This window comes from Scyliorhinus torazame, chromosome 11 (assembly GCF_047496885.1).
Source record: "Scyliorhinus torazame isolate Kashiwa2021f chromosome 11, sScyTor2.1, whole genome shotgun sequence".
Classification (NCBI taxonomy): domain Eukaryota; kingdom Metazoa; phylum Chordata; class Chondrichthyes; order Carcharhiniformes; family Scyliorhinidae; genus Scyliorhinus; species Scyliorhinus torazame.
The window spans coordinates 56,691,762-56,706,093 of record NC_092717.1 but is presented as its reverse complement, the minus strand read 5'-3'; the positions used below and the strand labels follow the sequence as shown (position 1 = coordinate 56,706,093).

The 14,332-nt window shown below is 46.7% G+C and overlaps 1 protein-coding gene across 2 annotated transcripts in view; it reads right to left on the bottom strand.

The window, feature by feature from the left end:
- The window catches only part of LOC140385293 (cAMP-regulated phosphoprotein 21-like), a 646,047-nt gene that overhangs the window by 473,551 nt on the left and 158,164 nt on the right, over positions 1–14,332 (bottom strand). For both annotated transcript variants that reach the window (XM_072467301.1, XM_072467302.1), the window contains one exon: positions 3,896–4,017. The gene's annotated coding sequence lies outside the window, so the exon portion shown is untranslated. The remainder of the gene's footprint in view (positions 1–3,895; positions 4,018–14,332) is intronic.

Genomic DNA, 14,332 nt, shown 5'->3' with positions numbered 1-14,332 from the left:
AGCTCAATGACAGTGATTCTTTACCCCGTGTCAAGGCTACCTCATCTAATTACACATTCCAAGCATTTCCCACCCAAATACCATGATTCTTACCTTCAAATTCCCTTCATCCTCTGGTTCTGTCTAAGCATCTCACCATCTATCACCCTCTTGACTGCCCTCCAACGTCTTCATTTTCTACCATTCTCCCAAGCTCCCACAATCGCTGATGATTGCCTCACTGAGAGCTTATCCCATTCTCCTCACTCAGTCTTCCACAATATGGTCTTCTCCAACAACCTGTTCAATATCACTCACCTTGTTTCTGCCCTCAAAGCCCTCATCTTCACCAGGTCCTCACGGTCACATTCCTTGTCCTTTACAATATCTTCCTACATCATTTCAAATGATGTCTCAGAGTTAATGGCATGATCTAACTTGACCACCTCATGTAATATTTCTTCTCCCTCAATAGACAAATCCTCCTTCTCCTCTTGTCTGTCACAAGTCACGTCCTTTGTCCCAGCCCCTGCATCCTTTCCACAACGCCATGTTTAATTAGTTCAAGGATTTCTTCATCTCCAACACTGAGACAATTTTCTCAACAGCCTCACTCTTCCCCTCTCCCGATCAACTCCCTTGACACAAAGTTTAGCAACATTATAAAGAGCTCTCTCTTCTGGCATTATCCTCTTCATGTTGATATTATCAATTCCGCTGCTTAGGAAGAACATCTTGGACTGTTCCACCTTCCTCAACTGCCAATGTAATTCTAATTTTCTGCCACATTTAAGGTTATTAATTGTCCTGGTCAAGTCACCAATAGTCTATGTGGATGTAGCACCATATTGATGCTCTCCTGTGTTTGGCAATGAACCACTCTACCCTCTTATACTGTTCATCCTCCATAGTCCAATTCTGTGGAAATGCTCTATTATTGTTCTATTCCTAGTTATCCCAAAAATAACCAGCACCTGAAATGGATCTACCATCTTAGTATGCTCATCTTACATTCATAGTCGTAAAGAAAACTATTCTCTCGCAATGTTGCTTCCATTCTGATGGGTTTACAGGTGGGGAAGTCCTAAACGTTCCCGCCACCAACCAGCCCACACATTTTCATGGTGAAGCTGAGTACGAGGACCACTTTTGCCCCAATTAAGACCCTTAGCTGGCCGATTATTGACCATTTAAGAGCCACTTCCCACCCAGCCTCAATTGTGAACATAGCAGGCGTTCAGGTGCAGGATGGAAACCCCACAGGTCACCTGCTCAGGCCTCGGCCCGAAAGGGGTGGCACCTCCCTCGGGACCCCGTTACACAATAAGTACCCCCCTGCCCCAACCAATCCATATCAAGGTCTACCCCCACGGATGTTCATTCACCCCGTAGCCTATCCAACAACAAGCCCACCTCCCTCTCCCAAACAGTGGGTTTTACTTCCCCTCTCTGCTTTGAGAGTCCCGCACTAACCTTGTCCTAGATTCAGAGACTTGGAAACTGGGGATTGTTTGTAGTGGCAGTCTTGACCACTGCTGAGAATAGAGAGCTACCAGCCGATCTGACTGGCCGTCAGTTCTTTGAGGTCGGGCCTAAGGAGGGGCAGTATTCCTGTCTCCAGTCAATTAACACTCCTCAGAGTGTTAGATGTCTGTGGGGAGCTGTTATGATTGGCAAGAATGTGTTTCCCCACAACGCTTCAGGAGGCAGGGCAGGTTAGATTAGGTGGATTGGCCATGATAAATTGCCCTTAGTGTCCAAAATTACCCTTAGTGTTGGGTGGGGTTACTGGGTTATGGGGATAGGGTGGAGGTGTTGACCTTGGGTATGGTGCTCTTTCCAAGAGCCGGTGCAGACTCGATGGGCCGAATGGCCTCCTTCTGCGCTGTAAATTCTATGAAATTCTATGAATCTCCGCCATCCAAAAAGTCCTGCCCCAAGTCTCACATGTTCTCACAGCTTTCACTGCTCGCATTGTCAATTCATCCAATATTGTGTAATCCCTCCCTCCGCTCCAACTTCCCAACTTTCAGTCTTCATACCCAGCACTCTGAAACTTTTTTCTTATAGATCTCAGCCTTGCCAAGTCTCTCTCTATTCTCAAAACCTTCCTTAGGATGTACCTCTTCAATGATGCCTTCAAAAGTCCTTATAACAAAGCATGTTATAGTATTTACATTTTTATGGGCGGCATAGTAGCATAATAATAATAATCGCTTATTGTCACAAGTAGGCTTCAATGAATTTACTGAGTGGTTAGCACTGTTGTTTCACAGCCACAGGGACCCGGGTTCGATCCCAGCTTGGGTCACTGTCTGTGCGGAGTCTGCACGTTCTCCCCGTGTCTGCGTGGGTTTCCTCCAGGTGCTCCGGTTTCCTCCCACAAGTCCCGAAAGATGTGCTTTTTAGGTAAATTGGACTTCTGAATTCTCCCTCAGTGTACCCGAACAGGCGCCAGAGTGTGGCGACTAGAGGATTTTCACAGTAACTTAATTGCAGTGTTAATGTAAGCCTACTTGTGACACGAATGAAGATTATTATTACTCATTCATGGGACGTGAGTGTCACTGGAAACGTCAGCATTTGTTGCCTATCCCTAGATATCCTTAATAAGGTGGTGGTGAGCTGCTTTCTCAAGTTATTGTTGTACGTGCAGGTGCAGCCAGAGTGCTGTCAGGGAGGGAGATCCAGGATTTTGACCCAGTGGCAGTGATGAAACAGCGATATAGTTCCAGGTCAGGATGGAGTGTGGCTTGGAGGGAAATTGCAGGTGGCGGTGTTGCTCTTATGCCTCGAGATGGCAGAGATCGCGGGTTTGTAAGATGCTGTTGTAGCTCATTTGGCAAGTTATTGCACTACTGACACTGCTACCACTGTGTCAGTAGTGGGGGAAATAATTGTTTAAGGCAGTGTATCCGGTGCCAGTCAAATGGATGGCTTTGTCCTGGATGGTTTTGTGCTTTTCTGTGTGTTGTTGAAGTTGCACTCATCCAAGACCTTGAAGGTGCAAGCTGTCAGTGTGGAATGCAAGCACAAACTCACACAGAAAAATTGAAGGGCTGAATAAAAATCTGATTCATTTCATGGAGATGAAGGCAGGATTAAACAAAACAGATCTGGTGGTGAAGAACCCTTGGGAATTGCAGAGGTGATGAAGAACTGGGAAGTCAAAATATTGCAGGATAAAATGAAAGTCAAACATAATGTTATACAGATACGCCCACACCTTGATTTCAACAGTTAAAAGATAATCCATTTCTTGGCCCAATTTAAGAGTACCACCCACGCAAATACCACATATGACCGTGTTTTCTCTCTCAGACTTTTGTACCGTGTTTAACGTTTCCCTGCTCAAACCATTACCGCATGCCACATTTGTTGTTATGGCAACACATTGCAGTCATTTGCTTGTGAGGCAGATGATCCTGCTGTATCAATTAAAGTGGCTTAGGAGGCATGGGCTTTGCTTCATGGGCCACTGGCACCAATATTGAGGAAAGAGGGAGGTGTTAGGTTGGGACGGATTCCATTAATAATACACTGGGATCAGTGTCCTGGAAAATCGAATAACGAGGGCAGAAGACTGGGCTTTGAACTGAGAAAGGGAAGGGCAGGATTCGGGAAAATATCCATTTAGAAGCAAAACTCTCCAGTAGAGCAGGATTTGGGGTGAAAAGAATATTCTGAGTGACTCAGAATGGGACTGTGAGAGCAGCAAAGATAAAAGTGACTAAGGTGCATTCACTACAAATTAGATGAATTAATAGAACGCAGAGAAAGGATTTGGTTTCAAAGTGACCAATGTTGGGAACTCAATATTTCAGGATACTTAACTTTTAGACAAAATGGCAAAGAAGTAAAGGTAGCCCTGATAATAAAGGATGTAATAAAGACTGGTTATGAAAACTGTACTTACCTCAGTGTTGACAGCAAAGTTTCAGAAACTTTAACTCCCGACGGACCTCGGAGCTTTTGCGCATGAGCAGACTCAGAGTGGGCTGTGCACGTGCAGTTTTGCAATCCTTATGTTCTTTGGGCCTGTGCAAGAAGACAAACGCCGTTAAACTCCAGGTCAGATCACCGAGGTGGACACAGAGAGGTCCCAAAGGAGAGAGGGGGGCAGGGAGAGGTCCCAAAGGAGAGAGGGGGGCAGGGAGAGGTCCCAAAGGAGAGAGGGGGGCAGGGAGAGGTCCCAAAGGAGAGAGGGGGGCAGGGAGAGGTCCCAAAGGAGAGAGGGGGGCAGGGAGAGGTCCCAAAGGAGAGAGGGGGGCAGGGAGAGGTCCCAAAGGAGAGAGGGGGGGGCAGGGGGAGGTCCCAAAGGAGAGAGGGGGGGCAGGGGGAGGTCCCAAAGGAGAGAGGGGGGGCAGGGGGAGGTCCCAAAGGAGAGAGGGGGGGCAGGGGGAGGTCCCAAAGGAGAGAGGGGGGGCAGGGAGAGGTCCCAAAGGAGAGAGGGGGGGCAGGGAGAGGTCCCAAAGGAGAGAGGGGGGGCAGGGAGAGGTCCCAAAGGAGAGAGGGGGGGCAGGGAGAGGTCCCAAAGGAGAGAGGGGGGGCAGGGAGAGGTCCCAAAGGAGAGAGGGGGGGCAGGGAGAGGTCCCAAAGGAGAGAGAGGGGGGGGGCAGGGAGAGGTCCCAAAGGAGAGAGAGGGGGGGCAGGGAGAGGTCCCAAAGGAGAGAGAGGGGGGCAGGGAGAGGTCCCAAAGGAGAGAGAGGGGGGGCAGGGAGAGGTCCCAAAGGAGAGAGAGGGGGGGCAGGGAGAGGTCCCAAAGGAGAGAGGGGGGGCAGGGAGAGGTCCCAAAGGAGAGAGGGGGGGCAGGGAGAGGTCCCAAAGGAGAGAGGGGGACAGGAAGAGGTCACATAGGAGGGGGGGGGGGGGAGACACGAAGAGGTCCCAAAGGAGAGAGGGAGACAGGAAGAGAGGGGGGGGGTACAGGAAGAGGTCTCAGAGGAGAGGGGGAGACAGGAAGAGGCCACAAAGGGGGGGCAGGAAGAGGTCCCAGAGGAGAGGGGGGGGCAAGAAGAGGTCCCAGAGGAGAGGGGGGGGCAGGAAGAGGCCCCAGAGGGGGGGGGGGCAGGAAGAGGCCCCAGAGGGGGGGGGGGCAGGAAGAGGACCCAGGGGGGGGGGGGAGAGGGCAGGAAGAGGTCCCAGAGGACAGGGGGAGACAGGAATTAGTCCCCAAGGAGAGAGGGAGACAGGAAGAGGTCACAAAGGAGAGGGGAGGGGGGACAGGAAGAGGTCCCAGAGGAGAGAGGGAGACAGAAAGTGGTCCCAAAATAGTGAGGGAGACCGGAAGTGGTCCCAAAGGAGAGAGGGAGAAAGGAAGATGTCACTGTCATGTTGGGTGCTCTGCTACACAGACGAACCAACACGGTTGCAGATGGTACAACTCTGTTTTATTAATTTCAATAACAACATCTGTAAACTTGTTACTGTGGTTCGTTCATTTCCCTTTAACCTGTGGACCCAGCCCTAACACTATCTTGGAGGCACTCAGCACATGGTGAATGTCTGAGTGGCTTGCTGTGAGCTCTGTGCCCTGAGCTGTCTCCTGCTGGAATGAGCAGGAACTGTCATGTTCCCTGTTTTATAGTGCGTGTGCCCTTGCTTGTGATTGGCTGTGATGTTGCGTGTGTGTTGATTGGTCCGTTGATCTGTCCATCAGTGTATGTGTGTTTGCACCATGATGTTTATCTGAATATCATGACAGTCACAAAGGAGAGGGGGGTACAGGAAGAAGTCCCAAAGGAGAGAGGGAGACAGGAAGAGGTCCCAAAGGAGAGCGGGGGACAGGAAGTGTTCCCAAAGAGGAGAAAAAAACATGAAAAGATCCGAAGATAAGATAGTGGGACAGGGAGAGTTCCCAAAAGGGAGAGAGGGACAGGGACAGTACCCAGAAGAAGAGTCTCACAGAAGGGATGTGGACAAGAAAAGTCCTAGCTCAGTTGAAAAGAGATTAGTGGAAAAATAGACTCCAAACTGGAAAAGTGCTGAGGTGAGCAGGCAGGAGAAGGTTAGTGATTCTGTGCTGCAGACCTTTAAGGAAGCTGCCTTTGGAGCAGCATCTATTAGCGTGCCTGAAGAGCTGAAGGTGGACTTGTGAGTTGGTGCTTGAATGCACATTTGGGAATCTTTGGGAATAGAATCTCGGGAGACAAGATCAAAACCCTGTGGTTTTCGTTGAGGCTATCCAAATTGGAATGATTTTTGGAATGCCAATTCGAGAGCTTTAAAGGTGAAGATTGGATTCCCTCGTGAGAGAGATGGAGTTTTGGTAAGATTATTTGACTCCGTGTTATTGGCATCTGGGTGGGGGTTTCAGACATCCGTGGAAATTATTTTGGTTGCCTTTGGAATTTATTGCGCAGTGTGAGGTGTTTGATTACCGTTTGCTTGTTAGTTCACATGTACCTCTTATTAACCGGGAATGTTATTAACTGGGAATGTTAGCCTGGGTTCTCCACCACCTGTCACCGGTAACGGGGTTCCCGATGTGGCGGGGAATCGGCGTCTGGGGTAAAAACGGGATCGGCACCCAACACTCTGTTCCCCCACTGCACCAGTTGGAGGATGTAGTGGGTCGGGCCTTCTCTGGGCCCATGTGATTCCCCAGTCCACTGGGCTGGGAATCATGTGGATGAGCTTTACTACTGGTATTTCCCAGCGTGGCCCTGATGTGGCGGATCTTGCGGTGAGACAAGTGGGTAATCCCCTCGGTGAGTTTCCCACCATGTCCCCCCAGAGCCCCCCTGCCCCCCCCCCCCCCCCCCAGAATGCCAAACCTGCTCAACTCACCCCCCAACAGACCCCCTCACCCAAAGCTCCCCCAGAGACCCCCAAAATAAAGAGACCTCGCAGACACCCCCTAAATAGGGGGACCCCCACAGAGACCCCCATAAGACATCGAAGCAGAATTAGGCCACTCGGCCCATCGCGTCTGCTCCGCCATTCAATCATGGCTGATATTTTTCTCATTCCCATTCTCCTGCCTTCTCCCCATAAGCCCCGGTCCCCTTATTAATCAAGAACCTATCTATCTTTTTCTTAAAGACACTTCGTGATTTGGCCTCCACAGCCTTCTGTGGCATAGAGTTCCACAGATTCACCACCCTCTGGCTGAAGAAATTCCTCTCCATGTCCACTCTATCCAGGCCTCGCAGCATCTTTTAAGTTTCAATAAGATCCCCCCATATCTTTCTAAACTCCAACGAGTACAGACCCGGAGTCTTCAACCATTCCTCATACAACAAGCTCTTTATTCCAGGGATCATTCTTGTGAACCTCAACTGGAGATAGGGATAATCACAAGTTAAAGAGGTGTGAATTGTCTCAAGCCAGAATAGTTGGTAAGATTTCGCAAGCCAAGGCCAGATGGCGGGGGGTGAATGTAATGCGACATGAATCCAAGGTCCCGGTTGAGGCCGTACTCGTGTGTGCGGAACTTGGCTATAAGGTCAATTGGAACCTGTAACAACTTAATTAACTGCAAAGACTCGCATTCAAAGTATCGTCTTGCATCATTGACTTTTTCTATATATATATATATATATATATATTTCTGGAACCCACCTCTTCATTCACCCGAGGAAGGAGCTGTGCTCTGAAAGCTAGTGATTCGAAACAAACCTGTTGGACATTAACCTGGTGTTGTAAGACTTTGTACTATCATATAACTAAAGAAATAGTACTGGAAAAATAAATGGGACGAAATGGCAAAAAACCTCTGCAACTTGCATTCTGGGGCATTAGAACTGATAGCCGCAGGGCTAGTGGATGCATTGGTTTGTATCTTCCAGAATTCCTTAGATTCTAGTACAGTTCCCAAAGATTGGAAAGTAGGAAACAGAATTCCATTATTAAGAGCAGAGGAAGAGAGAAAATGAGGAACGGTGAACCTAACAGCAACAGTTTGTAAAATGCTGGAATCTATTAATAGGAATGTGGTAATAGGGCATTTAGAAAACCATAATATATTTGAGCAAAGTCAGCATAGATTCTGAAAAGGAAATCATGTTTGACAAATCTGTTTTTTGAGGGTATAACTAACAGGATATAGTGTATTTGGATTTTCAAATAAAAGCATTTGACAGAGTGCCAAGAGGTTACTGCAGAAATTTAGGATTTGCGGGACTGGGAGTAATAGTGTGGATTGAGGATTAGTTAATGGACAGAAAGCAGAGATTAGGAATAAAGGGTCATTATCAGTTTGGAGGACTGTAACAACAGTGTAACTGAAAGGATCTGTACGTGGGCCTCAACCATTTACAATCTATTTTAATGGGTTATCCAACTTTTCCGATGACACAGAGTTAGGTGCGAAAATAACGTGGAGGATGCAAAGAAGCTGTAGAGGGATGAGAACAGTTGAATGAGTGGGCAAGAATATAGGAGATGAAATACAATGCGGTGAAGTGTGAAGTTATCAAACCTGGTTGAACAAAATAAAGAAGCAGAATATTTTTGAATGGTGAGAGACTGGAAATGTTTGTATCAGAGCGGCACAGTGGTTAGCACTGCTGCCTCACAGCGGCAGGGACCGGGATTCAATTCCAGCCTCGGGTGACTGCCTGTGGAGTTTGCGCTATCTCCCCGTGTCTACATGGGTTTCCTTCGGTTTCTCCAGTTTCCTCCCACCGTCCATAGATGTGCAGGTTAGATTGATTCGCCATGCTAAAATTGCCCCTTGTCCAAAGATGTGTAGGTTAGGTGGGGTTATGGGGTTACGGGGATATGGTGAGGAGTGGGCCTGGGGTTACGTGGATAGTGTGGGGTACAATGCTCTTTCAGAGGGTCTGAGCAGGCTCAATGGGCTACTGTAGGAATATATGAATGACAGGAGGTTAGTATGCAGGTACAAGAAACAATTAGGAAGGTAAATGGTAGGGCTGCACGGTGGCGCAGTGGGTTAGCCCTGCTGCCTCATGGCTCCAAGGTACCAGGTTCGATCCCGGCTCTGGGTCACTGTCCGTGTGGGGTTTGCACATTCTCCCCGTGTCTGCGTGGGTTACACCCCCACAACCCAAAGATGTGCAGGCTAGGTGGATTGGCCACGCTAAATTGCCCCTTAATCGGAAAAAATGAATTGGGTATTCTAAATTTCTTTTTAAAAATGAAGGTAAATGGTATATTAGGTCCACATTTTCACTCGCAGGGTGGAGCACATACTCGGGTCATTTTCTGGTGCCACAAACCTGAGCTGGGTGAAAATGGCCCAGAAGGTTGGATATTTGTTCAGGGATGGAGGGGTTCCCTGGGAGTCAGACCGTGTAACCCTGGAATGAGTGTGGACGATGCCAGGAGTGGAAATGGGCTTGACGGAAGGCCTGGTTTCAGTGTCCCAGCATGGTTTTGAACATAAAACAACCCGACAGCCCACTATCCATGCCCAACCACATTATGCCCCCCCCCCCCCCCCCCCCACCTGCCGTGGCCCCTCATAACCTGCATACCAACTCCCATGGCCCTTTATAACACCTAAGTCAACTTAATACTAACTCATGCCAATCCATGCCCCTTGACCTAGCACCTTTTACCCTTGCATCTACCATGCTAACTCACTCAGTACAGACCACAGCGGGACCAAAGTTCCAAGTGTCTATTGTAGACTTTTGTTTTTTCAAAAACACTTTCATAAAATTCAATTTAATTATATTTACATTCCTTCAACTACAATTCCCTTATAGCAACACAAGATTCATTCAATTGCATAATCCCTTATAAAACAAGCATTGGAATTTCTAGTCCCGCTTCAAAGAGTCTGTAACCGCTTGGAGCTGTCAATCAAACTGTGAAATGGGAAATACCTTACTGGGAAAATGGATGATTGTGAAATCAGTAATGCAGCATTAACACAGTCATGGTGATTCTGAGTTTGTGTCAACAGACCGAGTGAAACAGCAAGCAATCAATTTTTAAAAACACTATTAAAGAAAATTCAAAAAGCTATAAGGCAGGAGTTTTAAAAACCTTGACCGCTTCCTTTGATATTTCATGTGGACACTTTTGACAGTTGCCTTTGACAATTCCAATGAATTGACAATTCCATTGATGAATTCAATTGACAAAACGACAGTTCCACTTTTTATGTTCGTTCATGCCTAAATTGCATTCCAAAAAGTACCTGACCTCTCCCAAAGGGCATCTAACCTTCCCAAAAGTGTTCTGGGACCATATCCAAAAGGGTGCCTCATCTGTCCAAATGGGTACCATGGCTATCCAAACAAATCCACAAAGTTCCGACATACTTCCACCAGGTCTCATTTGTTGCACATTGGATTTCACATACTTTGGTTACCAAAATCACATGAATGGAGGCAGTTGCTGGTTTGCAGTTGCTGGGTAATGTTTGTGATAGTGTTTCCCTAGTTGGCTGGGGAATTTAGAACACAGTCCTTAGCCACCCGTTGCCTGGACCTATTAATGGTCACTTTGGCCAGGCCCAGGATCAGGCCTATGAGCTCCTCCTCCTTTATGTAACAATATATACTCATTTTGTCTGGTGATAATAGACACAAATACATTTCACAATGCCGAAAATGTTTCTAAGTTAAAAATAAAAATGTAATCAGAATAAAGACAAAGACAAATGGAAATAACTATTATATAGCAATACATAGGGTGATTACATAGGATATGGGGCACAGAAAGTGGCCACTCGACCCAACCAGTCCACACCAATCTTTATGCTTCATGTAAGCTTCCTTCCACCTTTTCTCATCTGAATCTATCATTGTAACCATCTATTCCCTTCTCCAGTTTACCCTTGAACGTATCTATACTATGCTTCAACCATTTCTTGTGGGCGGAAGCTCCACATTTTCACCACTCTTTGAGGAATACAGTTTCCTCTGAATTTCCTATTGATCTATTTTAGATTGATGGCCTCTAGTTGTGCTCTTTCCCACACGGGAAAACATTCACTCTCTACCCACTCTATCACAATCTTTTATAGCTTTAAAACCTTCTTTTCGGTGACCCTCTCGGCCTTCATTTTTAAAGAACAAAGACCCAGCCTGTCAAGCCTTTCCTCATTCCCATGCATTTTGGTGTCACCCTTGTAAGTCTTCTTGCATTCTATCCAGTGCCTCAATATCCAACACTCATGTGAGAGTACCTTTACGAAATTGGTGTTTATAAATAAATATCTGTGGTGGGTGTACCTTTAAGAAATGGGTGTTTATTACTGCAGTGATATCAGAGAGTGGGTGGAGCTGGGCTGTATCAGCTTTTTACTTTTGCCTTAGGCTTTTTGCTGCAGGGTGGGTTTGGTTTCATTTTAGTTTTGGAGAAGCTGCAATCACAGCAGGATGTGTGTGAATCTCTGCAAGCTTATGAATGTCCATTTGCTGATTTCAACGTGGTAACTGTTCTCTGTAGTGAAGTTACACCTGAGGTGCTTCTGTTAAAGGTTTGGTTTTAAGTCTTGTGGATGTTAAAAGGAAAGCTTAAAGGTTTACTTAGTGTTGTATTCTTTGGGGGTGGTATTTGAATTGATGGTTGCTAAGATGTTCACTGTATGTTTTAAGAAGGTTAACTTGAGTTCATAGAATAAACATTGTTTTGCTTTCAAAAATACTTTTCCATTTCTGCTGTACCACACCTGTAGAGTGGGCCATGAGCTCCCCATGCCACAATCTATTAAAAGTTGTGGGTCAGGTGAACTCCATGATACACTTTGGGGTTCTCTAAACCCTGGCCCACAACAGTGGTAGTTCTGCTAAATTGTTGAAAGGAAATGGAAGTTCCAGAAAAAGCACTTGCATTGATATATCATGAACAAAGCATGCCAGATTCTCTCAGGCATGCAGAGCCTGATGTGTAATTTCCAAATTTATCCTATTTATACACGCTTGAAAACTGAAAAGGAGAAATTATAATACAGATGCTCCAACAGCACAGGTCCACAGTGTATAAAGATGTGATAGACTGGGTAAACACGATTATGATATTAACTGTCCCATCATTCTTGATGATGATGACAATCTCAGATGCAATTATCTGACCCCGGGGTTTAGGTGTTTTAGTAAGCTCAGAGAAGGAGGCAAAAGAGGGGGAGGTGTGGCGCTGCTAGTCAAGAGCAGTATTACGGTGGCGGAGAGGATGCTAGATGGGGACTCTTCTTCCGAGGTAGTATGGGCTGAAGTTAGAAACAGGAAAGGAGAGGTCACCCTGTTGGGAGTTTTTTATAGGCCTCCTAATAGTTCTAGGGATGTAGAGGAAAGGATGGCGAAGATGATTCTGGATATGAGCGAAAGTAACAGGGTAGTTATTATGGGAGACTTTAACTTTCCAAATATTGACTGGAAAAGATATAGTTCGAGTACAATAGATGGGTCGTTTTTTGTACAGTGTGTGCAGGAGGGTTTCCTGAAACAATATGTTGACAGGCCAACAAGAGGCGAGGCCACGTTGGATTTGGTTTTGGGTAATGAACCAGGCCAGGTGTTGGATTTGGAGGTAGGAGAGCACTTTGGGGACAGTGACCACAATTCGGTGACGTTTACGTTAATGATGGAAAGGGATAAGTATACACCGCAGGGCAAGAGTTATAGCTGGGGGAAGGGCAATTATGATGCCATTAGACGTGACTTGGGGGGGATAAGGTGGAGAAGTAGGCTGCAAGTGTTGGGCACACTGGATAAGTGGGGCTTGTTCAAGGATCAGCTACTGCGTGTTCTTGATAAGTATGTACCGGTCAGACAGGGAGGAAGGCGTCGAGCGAGGGAACCGTGGTTTACCAAGGAAGTGGAATCTCTTGTTAAGAGGAAGAAGGAGGCCTATGTGAAGATGAAGTGTGAAGTTTCGGTTGGGGCGATGGATAGTTACAAGGTAGCGAGGAAGGATCTAAAGAGAGAGCTAAGACGAGCAAGGAGGGGACATGAGAAGTATTTGGCAGGAAGGATCAAGGAAAACCCAAAAGCTTTCTATAGGTATGTCAGGAATAAGCGAATGACTAGGGAAAGAGTAGGACCAGTCAAGGACAGGGATGGGAAATTGTGTGTGGAGTCTGAAGAGATAGGCGAGATACTAAATGAATATTTTTCGTCAGTATTCACTCAGGAAAAAGATAATGTTGTGGCGGAGAATGCTGAGCCCCAGGCTAATAGAATAGATGGCATTGAGGTACGTAGGGAAGAGGTGTTGGCAATTCTGGACAGGCTGAAAATAGATAAGTCCCCGGGACCTGATGGGATTTATCCTAGGATTCTATGGGAGGTCAGGGAAGAGATTGCTGGACCTTTGGCTTTGATTTTTATGTCATCATTGGCTACAGGAATAGTGCCAGAGGACTGGAGGACAGCAAATGTGGTCCCTTTGTTCAAAAAGGGGAGCAGAGACAACCCCGGCAACTATAGACCGGTGAGCCTCACGTCTGTAGTGGGTAAAGTCTTGGAGGGGATTATAAGAGACAAGATTTATAATCATCTAGATAGGAATAATATGATCAGGGATAGTCAGCATGGCTTTGTGAAGGGTAGGTCATGCCTCACAAACCTTATTGAGTTCTTTGAGAAGGTGACTGAACAGGTAGACGAGGGTAGAGCAGTTGATGTGGTGTATATGGATTTCAGCAAAGCGTTTGATAAGGTTCCCCAAGGTAGGCTATTGCAAAAAATACGGAGGCTGGGGATTGAGGGTGATTTAGAGATGTGGATGGGAAATTGGCTAGCTGAAAGAAGACAGAGGGTGGTGGTTGATGGGAAATGTTCAGAATGGAGTACAGTCACAAGTGGAGTACCACAAGGATCTATTCTGGGGCCGTTGCTGTTTGTCATTTTTATCAATGACCTAGAGGAAGGCGCAGAAGGGTGGGTGAGTAAATTTGCAGACGATACTAAAGTCGGTGGTGTTGTCGATACTGTGGAAGGATGTAGCAGGTTACAGAGGGATATAGATAAGCTGCAGAGCTGGGCTGAGAGGTGGCAAATGGAGTTTAATGTAGAGAAGTGTGAGGTGATTCACTTTGGAAGGAATAACAGGAATGCGGAATATTTGGCTAATGGTAAAGTTCTTGAAAGTGTGGATGAGCAGAGGGATCTAGGTGTCCATGTACATAGATCCCTGAAAGTTGCCACCCAGGTTGATAGGGTTGTGAAGAAGGCCTATGGAGTGTTGGCCTTTATTGGTAGAGGGATTGAGTTCCGGAGTCGGGAGGTCATGTTGCAGCTGTACAGAACTCTGGTACGGCCACATTTGGAGTATTGCGTACAGTTCTGGTCACCGCATTATAGGAAGGACGTGGAGGCTTTGGAGCGGGTGCAGAGGAGATTTACCAGGATGTTGCCTGGTATGGAGGGAAAATCTTATGAGGAAAGGCTGATGGACTTGAGGTTGTTTTCGTTGGAGAGAAGAAGGTTAA